General features: G+C 42.4%; 1 pseudogene; it reads left to right on the top strand.

Annotated features, from left to right (window-relative positions):
• Positions 1-12,169: 12,169 nt before the first annotated feature.
• LOC107119974 lies at positions 12,170-12,982 on the top strand (annotated as a pseudogene).
• The last annotated feature ends 725 nt before the right edge of the window (positions 12,983-13,707 follow it).

Raw genomic sequence — 13,707 nt, forward strand, 5'->3', positions numbered from 1 at the left:
AAAATTTCCAGAAATTTTACATCTCTAGCTATGACCTCCTGCAATTTAGATGCTATGTCCCTTTTAATACAACCCAAGACTGAATTTGCCTTTTTGCCACCACATCACACTGACTGCTCATATTTAGTTTATAATCCACCCTTACCCCACTCTTATCCTTATCCCAATCTTCTGTCCTTCTCACTATACATGCCCAATCAAATGTTAAAATAGGACAGGCTCTTTAGCTTGGGAGTTCTAGATCTCTGCAGGCTTTCTGTTACCTTGAAGCTTGCTCCAGCTCTTGGAGCACATGATCAATGTCTGCCTTCTTAGTTAAGAGTTCGGTTTGGTCTCACGGATCCAGCACCCAAGGAAAAGAGCCCTCCTTCCTGCTGCAAGGAGTTTTTATCATACCTGTTTCTCCACCCACCCATACCTGTTTCTTCACGCCAGGTCAAAGACCATTTCTTGTAGATCTCCAAGACATTTCTTTCCAGTAGTCCCTCTAGCATTTCATTCCTCCACATCTCTGTTTCGTACTTGAAGAAAGGGGGAGATCTTGACCCACCCTTTATTTCTCCTGCTAGATCTATTAGCGTTTGTATGAAGGTAAGCTGAGGTACATCTGGGAAGCAATAGCACTTACTGCCCCCTTCCCTGCCTGTTCTCTGCCCAGAGGGGGGAAAACTTTTAAAATGTAAAGTGGAGGTTTTGCTCAATTCAAACCTCCCAGGGAAAAAAATGCATTTCTGCATGTCCTCCTTTAAAGCTGTTTATTCCTGTATTCCACTACATCCTTTGGCAGCGATTTCCATATTTTAATCACTCTGTGTAAAGCAGTATTTCCTTTTGTGTGTCTTGATGTTATAATGTCACATCCTGTGACATCACTTCCAGGTCAAGGGTCAAGTGACTGCCAGCTGTGATGGGAGCTCCCAAGTTTTGCCACCATGACCGAGCAAGCCTTTTCTAGAGTTGCCACCCATCTAATTCAGATGGCAGGAGCACCTAAAGCAAGGCCTCCAAAGTGAATGGTTAGGCTCATATGGGACCAGGAAGTCCTTAAGGTATGCATACCCCAAGCCATAAAGAGCTTTAAAGGTCAATACCAGCACCTTTAATTGAGCCTGGAAGAAAACTGGGAGTCAGTACAGATAGAACAAGGGACCGTGGTGGCTCTTTCCTGTATTCTGTTTATAAAGTGTTACATAGTTGTAAGTCCTGTCGGGATATGTACCTTTAAGGTATGTGGAAATATATATTTAGTTAGAAATGAGTTACACCTGCTAAGGCTACTCAGCAATTTTGGCATCTGCCCAGGAAAGATGAATTGAATGAACATGACTACGGTAGTCTGGTGAGCTTTAGGTTTGTTTGTTTTTTGAGATACAGTCTTTTGAGAGAGGTTTTCTAAAGAATAAAACTCTTCAATGTTTGTATATTTTTGTAGAGATTTCATGATGAAGAATGTATTAGGAGACAGATGAGAGTATACCATTAAGAAAACACACTGTATGTATAAACAATATTTATTGTAGATTTTGTACAATTGTAGGTACATTTCTCTTAGAGGAGAATATTTATTGATGTATGTCTTTGAAAATACCTTCTATGCATAGCAATTACATGTTTGGTGCTCTCAGAAGAAGTTATGAGAATGTAGAAATTAATTTTAATAAGTATATAATAGCCCCGGTCACACAGGCTGGAAAATGCGGGGGGGGGGAGCGTGGCTGTTTGCCCCGGAGCAAAATAATGCACGACCGCCCGATCACATGTCCCGTTGAGGTCCTGTGGTTAAGACGTGAGGTGCCGATCACACGGCTATCCTGCAGCACGGCAAAGAAGCACCGCGGCGCGATCACACCAGCAATCACCAAGCGCCGCTTCTGTGGCAAACGGGAATATTTTTTTCTCACCAAAAGGTGAGCATGTGCATGATCGTTTGTGTGCATCCTATGAAGACTTAAAAAAACAACCTAACCGGTTTGCGATGGGACTAGGACAGGACGCGATCAGAAGCCCGCCCTTGCCCCGCGTTTTCCGGAAACTAGTACATTGTAAGTACTAGTTTTTTTACTCCGCATCTTTGGCATGAAGCCAGTGGTTAGCCACGGGTGCACTACACTTCCCAGATATTGCGGTATGATCACACCCGGAAAATCCGCCTATCATCCGTATCTTTAGCGCGGCAAATGCTCCGTGTGAACGGGGCCAATATCTACTTTTCAGATCTGAACCAGCTTGCCACAACCCACCCAATAGTTGCAACTACCAGTCTGTAGTCAGCTATCCACATCTCAAATATGTGTGAGAACTGTTTTCTAAAAATGCAGAAGCCATGATGCAGCTCCTCAGCCTCATTACAAAACTACAGTCCCTAGAGTTCTGGGAATAATATACAACATGTGTCACAAGGGGGAGAGGGAGAGAGAGGTCTTAATGGAATTTCTGGTCAGCTCCATACTCAAGTCACCAAATCTTGCATATAGAAACATGGTAACATATAATGCTATAAATAACATATAATTTTAATCACAGCAGAAAGCATAATCAAATAATAGTATTCTGAGTGTGGTAAACCCCAGATTCTGTCATTCAGGCTTGTTTTAAGACAAAAAGATGCAGCACGCAAAATCAGCTGAAAAGATCACTTTGTGTCACCTTTGCCACATCATAAACTAATTCAAGAGCTTGACTTCAGGTTAACCACTTTCCATCTACACAATTACATTTAAACAATTCTCAGCAGTTCCATTTCTTTTCTTTTCTCTGCAGAGCAAGGTGCTGTTCTGATTACAACTTTAAGTGTGTTCCAGTTTGGGTGGCTAGTTTAAGTAAACAGTGTCTTTACAACATTTAGTCAATATTGATCTGTTTTTCCTTTCCTATTTTTCAGTTTCAAATTATCATGGGTTTATTTAAAGTTGGAGGTACAAGCCCTGCATTATGAATGATGCACAGAAGCCATTTCTGATTGGGGAGACTTCTTTGGTGGTGCAAGCAAATCTTCCTATGTCCATTTTCCATCATGAGTCTAGATGAGTTCAGGGTGTGATTAAAGGACTAGACAGGGAAAGGGGGTGGGGAGAGAACGAGATGATCAGATCAACATCAGGAAGAAAAATGTCAGCAGGCCACAGATCAGAATGTTGTTCAACCCTTCTTTAAAATTATATTTATAACACTTGTTTCCAGAAGTTAGGTTGGACCCATGCATGATATGACTGACATGCAAACTTTCTTACTTAACTGCCAGAACCATTATTAAAGTTTTAGGACATCAAATACTGAAAGGTGGTCACCCCGGCAACTGCTCTAATATGCTAGTGGACATTTCATTTCCCCTGAGAGAGATGCCCCAGCTTCAGCAATTTTATGACAGTGAAAAATTAAATAGTGCATATAGAGGTTTTCTCAGACGTAAATCCAATTATACTCAATTGAGCTTAATCTCAAGAATCTATCAAAAGGGCTTCAGACTAACAGTTCCATGTTAAGCAGAATCACACCCTTCTAAACCCTGACCTGGACAGTTCAGGCTAGCCCGATCCCATCAGATCAAGCTTAGGATCTCCTGGCTATTGTACACACAATGCCATATGACAATTATAATTATAGTTACACCCTTCTAAGGGCAGTGACTTTGTTGGTCTTAGAAGGATGTAACTCTGCTTATGATGGCACTGCACAATGCCCACTTTTGAATGTCAACCCCTTATTGCTACCAGTTTCTCTGCTGGTCTAAACCATGGTAGTCTTACATCTTGGGTTGGACACTTTAGATGCCACAGAGCTCGACATGGCTCGTTATGAAAAACATGACTGCAAAATACCCATTGTGTGAGTTTCCAGTGGTTTAGTAGAGCAGGGCTGCTCGAAAACATTTTCAAACAGAAACAAAGATGATATAAACTTCTAAATATTAGGGAGTTGAGGACTGACTGAAAAATCCTTGTTTCAGAAACTCTGAAAGAACTGTGACTGACCCAAAGCCATCCAGCTGGCTTCATGTCAAGGAGTGGGAAATCGAACCCGGTTCTCCAGATTAAAGTCTGCCTCTCTTAACCACTATACCAAACTGGCTCTGTTGGTGCTGTTATACCATTATGCTGTTTCTACCATCATGACATATCATTGGGGTGCATAGCTGATTGCCAGTATTTGAGGCTTGAAATAGGGATTAATAAATCTTTCCATTTTTGCAGTGGTTACCAGGGAAATGTTCTCTCTTACCTTCTGCAACAAATGTGTTTGTCATCACACTTTCCAGTAATAGTCTTAGGATAGGAGCAGTCTCCAGTAAGACACAAGCCTCCGCCCCAAGTACAGTCAGTGGGATTATCTACAATAGCACAGAAACCTAGAGAAAGGCACAGAAAAGGAAACTATATGTTTAACATCAGACTACAATAAGAACTGGGCTTTTAGATTTTCCCTTTGTAACTTCCCAATGACCTTCTGCTAAGCATGGACTACTGCTAAACTCATAGACTACGGACTGTCTCTTTCTGGTTCCCTCTTCTCTTTAGGTAGGCTCCCACAGTGTGATGCTCTGGTGATGAAAGCTACACCTATTATATTTTCCCCACTGCACATATGCTAGAATATGCAGGTGTAGACCCATATATCCTCATTGGCATACTCTCTACCCTGGTGCGAACTTTGGGAGAGTTGCCAATGCACAGTTTGCAACTGGAGAAAGAAGAACAAATAAAAGAAGGGTTCCTAACAGAACAAGGCAAGGCACTGGGGAGAAAGCTAGGGTATAAATGAAGTAAAATAAAATAAACCAAATCACAGCAAACAGAAGGTTGGGTTTATTAACACAGACATGAAGAATATATGTCATGCTTTTTCACTCCTGCAAAAGTAGGCAAATGACTAGCATTGTGGGAAGGGGGCAAGCCATTTTGAGAGAAGGATGACCAATATCACATCAAACAATGACAAACCATATCTGAATGTCAGACAATATCAATAGTGTCATCCAGAGCACAGTTACACCCTTCTAAGTCCACTGAAGTCAATGGGCTTCAAAGCACATAATTCTGTTTAGGATGTCACAGTGAATGCATAATATGAGTTTTAAAAGGGCAGTTATTTGTCCTTTCTTCTTCTGTTAAAGAAAAAGTCTTCTATCATTCTATGATGGGAAACCAATTTTGAGCTGCAAGTTTGTTCTTTGGACCCTTAAGTTGAAAACTATCCCAACTGGGAGAGTGCCAAAGTGTGAAAGAGGCTGAGGAGACATGACATGGTGGCTGGTGAAGGATCAAATAAGAGTCTATTTCAAAGATGGAAGCAGTTTTCTCAGAACTACAAAGCACATAGCAGAAATGTTGTTGCCCTTAAGCACAAGCTAAGGAGAAGGGCTTTTAGCATAGCATCAAAAGTGAACAGGAACTTGGAGCTCAAAAACCCCATTTCAAAAGAATAAAATAGAGGAGATCATAGAATCATAGAATGTTAGAGTTGGAAGGGATCTTGCAGGTCATCTAGTTCAACCCCCTGCAACTCTGCAGGAACATAGCCGAAAGATAGTCCTACAACATACCCAAAAGATGGTCGTCCAGCCTCCACTTGAAAATGTCCAGCAAAGGAGCATCCACCACCTCCTGAGGCAGTTTGTTCCACTGCTCAACCACTCTTACAGTTAGGAAGTTTCTCCTGATATTTAGCTGGTAACGACTCCCTTGTAATTTCCACCCGTTAGATCTAGTCTTGCAATCCAGAGCAAGAGAGATAACATCCACTCCATTTTCTACATGACAGCCCTTCAAATACTTGAAGACTGCAATCATGTCCCCTCTAAGCCTTCTCTTTCCCAGGCTAAACATACCCACCTTTTTCAGCCTTTCCCCATAAGACTTGGATTCCAACCCTCTCACCATCCTGATTGCCCTCTCCTGGACACGCTCGAGCTTGTCAACATCCTTCCTAAAATGTGGTGCCCAAAACTGGACACAGTACTCCAGATGAGGCCTGACCATGGCAGAACAGAGTGGAACCACCACCTCCCGTGATCTGGACACAATGCTTCTGTTAATGCACCCTAAGATTGCATTAGCTTTCTTCGCCGTCACATCGCACTGCAGGCTCATGTTTAGCTTGTGATCAACCAGAATACCTAGATCCCTTCCACATGTGCTGCTGTTAAGTCAAGTCCCTCCCATTCTATATCTGTGCCTTTGATTTTTTGTATGTAAGTGTAGGACTTTGCACTTATCTCTATTGAAATTCATTTTATTTGTCTCAGCCCACTGTTCCAGCCTATCTAGATCATTTTGAATCCTGACTCTGTCTTCTTCAGAATTAGCAATCCCACCCAGCTTCGTGCCATCTGCAAATTTGATAAGCATCCCCTCTATGTCTTCCTCAAGGTAATTTATAAAAACATTGAACAACACTGGGTCCAGGACCGAGCCCTGTGGCACTCGTCTTGAGACTTCCCTCCACATAGACGCAGAGCCATTTACGAGCAGTCGTTGGGGATTATTTTTCAACCAACCATGAATCCATCCAACAGTTGCGCCACCCAGTCACACTTAACCAGCTTATCCTCACATGAAGCTGCCTTACACTGAATCAGACCATTGGTCCTTTGCCTGCTGCTTGACAGTGTTTCCTTTTGTCATAAGTAGACAATACTTGTCGTAAGTAGACAATGTCGTAAGTAGACAATAGGATCATTCTTTCCTCATTTTGTATACAGTTCGCCTTCTGGTTAAAGTCCGACGCAAAGTAAGAGTTAAGTAATTCTGCTTTGTCTTCATCCCTTGTTAAGGCTTGACCGTCTTCCCCTAGCAATGAACTTACCTCATCCCTGTTCTTCTTTTTGCTCCAAACATAGGCATAGAAACCTTTCTTGTTATTTTTAGCATCCCTCACAAGCCTCAGCTCCATCTGCACTTTAGCCTTTCTGACATCATCCCTACAGATTCGAGTCTGCTTCTTGTACTCACCCTCAGTCATTTGTCCCTCCTTCCATTTCCTGCACATTTCCTGTTTTAGTCTCAGCTCTTCAGAGAGTTCCTTGTTCAGCCACCTCGACTTCATTACCTGTCTCCCACCTTTCTGTCTCACCGGGACATTTTGTGATTGTGCCTTAAGCACTTCATTTTTCAGCATCTCCCATCCTTCCTGTGCAGATTTCCCCCTCAGCATTTCCAACAGAGTGGAGGGGGCTGTGAAGGAACAGACTTGCAAACCCATTATCCCCTCAGGTTCCAGGAGCTTAGGGAAACCCCTTCCATCACTGCCCGCTACCATCTTTTCTGGGTGTACTAACTGCTGCCATCAACAAACCTGAAAGAGTATGATTTGCTGAAAGGATCTGTACTTCCAGCACTCTATGCTGCATTGCCATTTAAAGGCTCTACTTAGTTACTAGTGCTACATCTCCTGTTTTATTGCATCAGTTACTGCAGGGATGATATATTGAGCTTTTGTGCTTCAGGGATGGCAAGCTCAACCACTCCCCCCACCATTTTACTACCCTTCAGAAAGCAGGACCAAATATACAGGGTGTGGATACAGTGATCAGGCTTCAGGCATTCAAAACATAAGGAAGTTTTAAAAGACGATTTAAGAGTGTGCATGGTCTGTACATGCATCAGACTGAACAAGGATAAAAAGAATGGGTGAAAACACACAGTTCTTTAAACCCTAAACTATGCTTATGCATAATAAATAAATAAATTAGGATAGGCTAGTATTTCTTGAAGTTGTGACATCATTACCAGAGTTCTCAAAGTTGGGACTTTGTCTGTTGTTCCTCAACACATGGCCAAAATAGAGTCCTTAGGTAAAGACTTACCCCTTCATGGCTTAAGCACAGAAGAACCCAAGTGATGAACATAACCAAGATTCTTTCTCATGTCCTGAGAACGTACAATTTTTCCTTGAGAGTCTGTCCCTCTCTGGGGTCAGGCCTGATCTTCCTGTTTCAAAAGGAAGAAGTGTACTCTAGCCTTCTGGCTTTTCCAGACTCTGTTGTTTAGGTGGCACAGTCTAGCCAAGGTGTTAAATGGTAAACCTTTTGTTCCACTCGGGCCAGGTCCATCTGCACAACAAAGCACTGATGGGCTCTGTGCTGGGGAGATCACTCAACTCCTGCAGTTTCCTTTTGGCCAGTCTTACCAGCATTACAGCTTCTGGATCATTTTTAGAGTACAACCACAATTATTAAAAAATTGAGGTGGATTCTAGAGTGGAGGGCATTTCTCCACAAGGGCATTTGAGCACGCATATGTGGATCATTAACCAGTAAATTTTGGTATGTAAACTGTGCCATTACAGGGGGCAGGGTCCACTTTCTTATATGGCACAAGCAAAAAATACACACATGGGAAGCAATGTTCCCTCTAACCTGTGGAATCTTGTGAGCAAAACTGCTACTTTGTGAGCTATTGGCATTAAAGTTGTGAGTGAGCAATTTGGCTGCTGCATAGTGTGCTCTGGAGCCATCCTTCCTGAGCTCAGTCAAAAATGTGTGAGCTGGAGGCAAAAAAACCTGTGAGCTAGCTCACACTAACTCAGCTTAGAGGGAACACTGAATTGGGAAGCATCTCATAGCATAACTTTACATGTAGGTAAGGATACAAAAACCCCTACTGTTTTATTGTTCAGAGTTTGGTGGCTATTGGAAAGAAGATGCTGGCCAAGACAGAGCTTTGTATTGGTCTAGTTTGACTCTTCTTATGCCTTTATGTTCCCTTTCAGTCCTTTTGAAATATCTTACCTGGAGCAGTAAGGACAACACAAAGAAGGGCAGAGGGGAGAAGCCAAAAGATTTTCATGGTAACTTGGTGGGAATTCAAATTCTGTATTCTCCTTTTCAAAGAAACCAGGTGAGGCTGTGGAAGTATTAGACTGTAAACCTGTTGTTGGAGGACTGGATGAGGATGAATCAACTGAAATGAAATTCAGAGATTACAGAGATGTTAATTCTAGTAGGCTGACTGACTTGAGTGTTGGTGGTTCCCCTGTTCTGGTTATGGTCACTTTCTCACCAAAGGGTCATGTGCAATGCTCCCTCTAAACTCTGGAGTCATGTGAGCAAAAATTCTACTTTGTGAGCTACTGGCACTAAAGTTGTTAGTTAGCGATTTGGCGACTGCATAAATTAGTCTGCTCTGGAGCCATCCATCCTGAGCGAAGACAAAAATGTGTGAGCTGGAGGCTAAAAGTCTGTGAGCTAGCTCACACTAGCTCACCTTAGAGGGAACACTGGTCATGTGTGCACTTTGTGAGTAGTGCTGAAACATGAAAACAGGATAATTCTTCTGGATTTTCAAGAGTAATTATATCAAGAATACTTTATACTCCCTTAGGCTGATTCAGCAGCTAGAGCCCTCTCTAAAGATGATTGACTTCCTCCCGGTGAAATTCTCATTAGTAAACTTGACAGTGCACTATTGAGGCCCATTCAGTGTACAAGGATCTGTGGTGGACTCTTTCAAACTTCAGCCAGTCCAAAATGTAACTTTCCAGCTAATTATACAGACAGCATATAGAGATACAGAATCATATAGAGCCAGCATATAGAGATACAGAATCTCCACACAGGGTCTTAAGGAGATAGACAGCATTCACTATACTAGGACACTTCCTTGCTGTGGAATGAGTGGAACCTTTAAAAATAGCAATAGGTATGTTTCCTGTTCACTCATCTTCATATATAGGACCACCTTATAGTGACATTTTCAATGCTTCCCTTCCCCTACTTCTTTATAGACGATTTTATGGACTTCAGAGATACTAAAAGCATTCTTAAGCAAGCAGTTGTGGCCATGTTGGGTTCAATTTAATGGAAAAATTCATGGCTGATCTACATTCTAAAGGGAAAAGGGCTCTAATACTGTACCAAGGTGGATTTCAGTATGTATGAATGCATGCATGTACAATTGTAAAGAGATAAAATTTAATATCTCCCTTCTGAAAGACTCCTTGTCTGTACCCAAGAAAGTCAACGCATTGCAGAGATAATTTCTAGTTCAACCTTATATCTGACATTCTTCTACTTTACGTGGAGTAGGCTGACACATACACTACCTCAGTGGCAGGACAGCTGATCTATGCGTTTTTCCTGAATATATAATTTTATGTACAAGTCAGCTCAAATATTGCCCAGAATGAAGCATAATAATTTTTTTAAAATCTCCAGGCTTTCCTGATTGACACTTCCCTCCTTGATCCCTTCCGGTCCGGCTTCTACCCTGGTCATGGGACGTAGACAGCTCTGGTCACCCCTACAGATGACCTCCATAGACATCTGGATTGGGGCGGGTCAGCGCTGCTGTTATTAGATCTAATGGCAGCTTTCGATACGGTCAACTATAATCTATTGACCCACTGCCTTGCTGACGTAGGAATCCAGAGGAAATGTTTTTCCTCCTTTCTTCATGGTCAGGGACAGAGGGTGGCGCTTGGCGAGAGGGTCTCCCCGTGATGTCCATTGGAATGTGGAGTGCCGCAGGGGGTGATCCTCTCACCAATGCTATTTAACATCTATATGTGCCCCCTCGCCCAGTTAGTCCAGAGCTATGGGATGGGTTGTCATCAGTACCATGCTGATGACACCCAGCTCTATCTGTTAATGGACAGCCATCCATCTTCCGTTCCTGCAAACTTGGCTGAGGCTTTGGATGCTGTGGCTGGATGGTTGCAGCAGAGTCGATTGAAGTTAAATCCATCAAAGATGGAGGTCCTGTACCTGGGTTGAGGGGGGATGGATGTGGGTGCCAGGCTCCCCACACTGGAAGGGGCATCTTTGGTGCTGGCCCAGACAGTGAGGAATCTGGGAGTGACACTAGGTGCCTCTCTTTCCATGGAGGCCCAGGTTGCTGCAGTCGCCAGATCTACATTTTTCCATCTCAGGCAGATTAGTTACTGAAGCCCTATCTTTTCCAACAAGACCTAGCTACAGTGAATGGATACACTTCAAGGTGCTGGTTTTGACCTTTAAAGCCTTATATGCCCTTGAACCAACATATCTAAGGGACCACCTCTTCCCATATACGCCTCAAAAAGTGTTACATTCTAAAGATCAACACCTCCTGGTGGTCTCTGGCCTGAGGGATGTCCATCTTGCCTCAACCAGGGCCAGGGCCCTAGCCCCAGCCTGGTGGAACATGCTCCCTATTGAGACCAGGGCCCTGCAGGATCTTCTTCAATTTCGTAGGGCCTGCAAGATGGAACTGTTCCACCAGGCCTTTGGTTGAGGCAGTGGGTGCCCACATATGGCCTCCCTGACGTTGCTGCCACCCACCCACCTATTGACCACTGACAACTGGCCTTAATTTACTGCACCATTGGGTCAGAATTCTTTATAGCCAGCTGAAGTTTGTTTTTAAGCTGCATTGATTGTTCTAATGTTTATATTATGTTTTAAATTGACATTGCTTGTATTGTGTTTTAAATTGTAATTGTATTTACTTAATGATGTTACCCGTCCGCGGGATGGGCGGGATATAAATACAAATAATAAATAAATTAAATAAATAAATAAATAAATACCTTGCAAGATGCAATCAAAGGTCCACCCAGGCCAACACCCTTTGCGTAACTGGCTGACATGAGGATTACATGTTGTACATTTAGATTCAGGTGGGTTAGCTGTGTTGGTCTGAAGGAGTAGAACGAAGTTTGAGTCTAGTGGCATATATTGTGCATTTATTAAACAGCAGTCACCCATTACTTATCTGTATGTGTATATTGCCTCTGAGCATGGAGGCTTTCTGTAGCCAACATGGCTAATGTCATTGATAGTCCAATCCTCCATGAACTACCTAAATGTCTGGTACCAATAATAGCTGGATACTAATTGCTGAAAAACACAGACATTATGAGGGTGCTGTAATGTTTAATATAACAGAGAGTACCCAGAAACAGACCTTGCAAAACAACTAGTATGTTATCCAGTCATTGTAAAGCTGACCTGAGCCTGTAAGCTGGAAAGGAAAAAAAATACCAGACTAAACTAATTGAGACTGTTTCTAATGGGATAACTCTTCATAAGCTGCTTCTTTCTTGTGGCCTTCCCAGAACTCCTAGCTGCCCCATTTGTAACAGGATGGTACACTTGTTTTCCCATTGATCTGATGCAGTAGGGCTATTTTCTTTAAAATGTTCTGAATAGTCCACTGGTCAAGAAACAGAAGACCAGATAATTGACAGCGCCAAAATGGTGGCAGCCATCATTATTCCAGATACGGCCACTATCAGAAAAGCAGCATGTTTTATCAACACCATAGACACTGGCAAGTTCTCTCGACTGCTCTCCCGCATCCTTCAGAAGCTTCATTTAAAGGGTGAAAGTACTTTCACAGAAGAAGAGGAAGAAAAACATCAAATTGCTTTCTCAGTGGAGAAGCAGGATCTCCACCTCGTCCCTGAAACAATAACGTTCATTTTGGAATAGGCTGCATATCACAACTTGAAACCAACCATTCTGCAACAGCAACTGGAGCATTCCCATGTGGATAATGATAAAGCCAAAGTGTTTGCCACTATGTGGGCTGCTGCAGGGCCAGACAGTAGTGGAGAAGTTCGGGCAAAGGATTTTGTCACCTCAGAAGCTTGAGACAGTTGGATGGCAGCTTAACCTCTAGATGGCTCAGTCTACCCAAGGAAAACAAAAGTCTCCTCAAGCTGTATTGGAACTTGGAGCGATCGATCAGGATTCAAAGAACATGGAGAAAGTGTTTGTGGTAGGGTTGCCAGTCTCTTCAGGTGGGGCCTGGGGAATCTCCTGCTTTTACAACTGATCTCCAGCTGACAGAGATCAACTTTGAAGAGTGGACTGTATGGTATTGCACCATGCTGAGGCCTCTCTCCTCCTTACCCCCCACCCTCTGCTAGCTCCACCTCCAAAGTCTCCAGGTATTTTCCAACCCAGATTTGGCAACCCTAGTTTGTGGAATTCAATCATCAAGAATTGTTTGAGTTGTATAACAGGCTGGAAACTATACAAGCGTCGCTGGATTCCCTTATATGATACTGTTTGAATAATAACTTCTCCATCACATTCCTGCCATTTCAATATTTTCTATTAAAGATAGGCCAACTGTGTGCTGGAAGTAGTCGTGATTGCTTTTGGTAAATCACTAATCTCTTCTTGGACCAGTAATGTTAACTAAAGAAAATTTGAGGAAAACCGATGTTCTAATTCACTGCTTAACCTTTTCAGCCCACAGTGTTCAAAAACAGTTTTACTATGTGTGTATGTGACTGGAGCCAGTTGTTTTGACATGCACTTATGAAGCTTTATTTTGTGGGGCACCATATGGGAGATGCCCGTTTAGAGAATGTTGAGGAATGAAATGAACATCAACATGTTAAGAACAGAAAAATGTATTAAATGATAACTAATGAGACATTTCTTAACATAAAACTTTGTCTACAATAACTATACCTTACTGGTAAAAAATAAAGATGATTTTGTTTTGAAAAGAAGAAGAAAGAAACAGAAGACCATGTGAATTGCAAATGTTGTACAATGTGTAAAAGTCATCCAGATTGTTTCAAAAAACTTATTAGTAATTAACTCAGTTCGCCTGGTTTCACATTAGTAAGAAAGATCCCACTGAAATAAGTGATCATTAAATATTGAATACAGCCTTGAAATGTTACCCTGGAAATAGTTTAGAATGGTCTTTTAGCAAAATTCACACTGTGACATAGAGTTGCCAGCCTCTAGGTGGGGCCTGGAGATCTCCTGGA

This window comes from Gekko japonicus, unplaced genomic scaffold (genome assembly GCF_001447785.1).
Source record: "Gekko japonicus isolate JY-2015 unplaced genomic scaffold, Gekko_japonicus_V1.1 scaffold1767, whole genome shotgun sequence".
Taxonomy (NCBI): Eukaryota; Metazoa; Chordata; class Lepidosauria; order Squamata; family Gekkonidae; genus Gekko; species Gekko japonicus.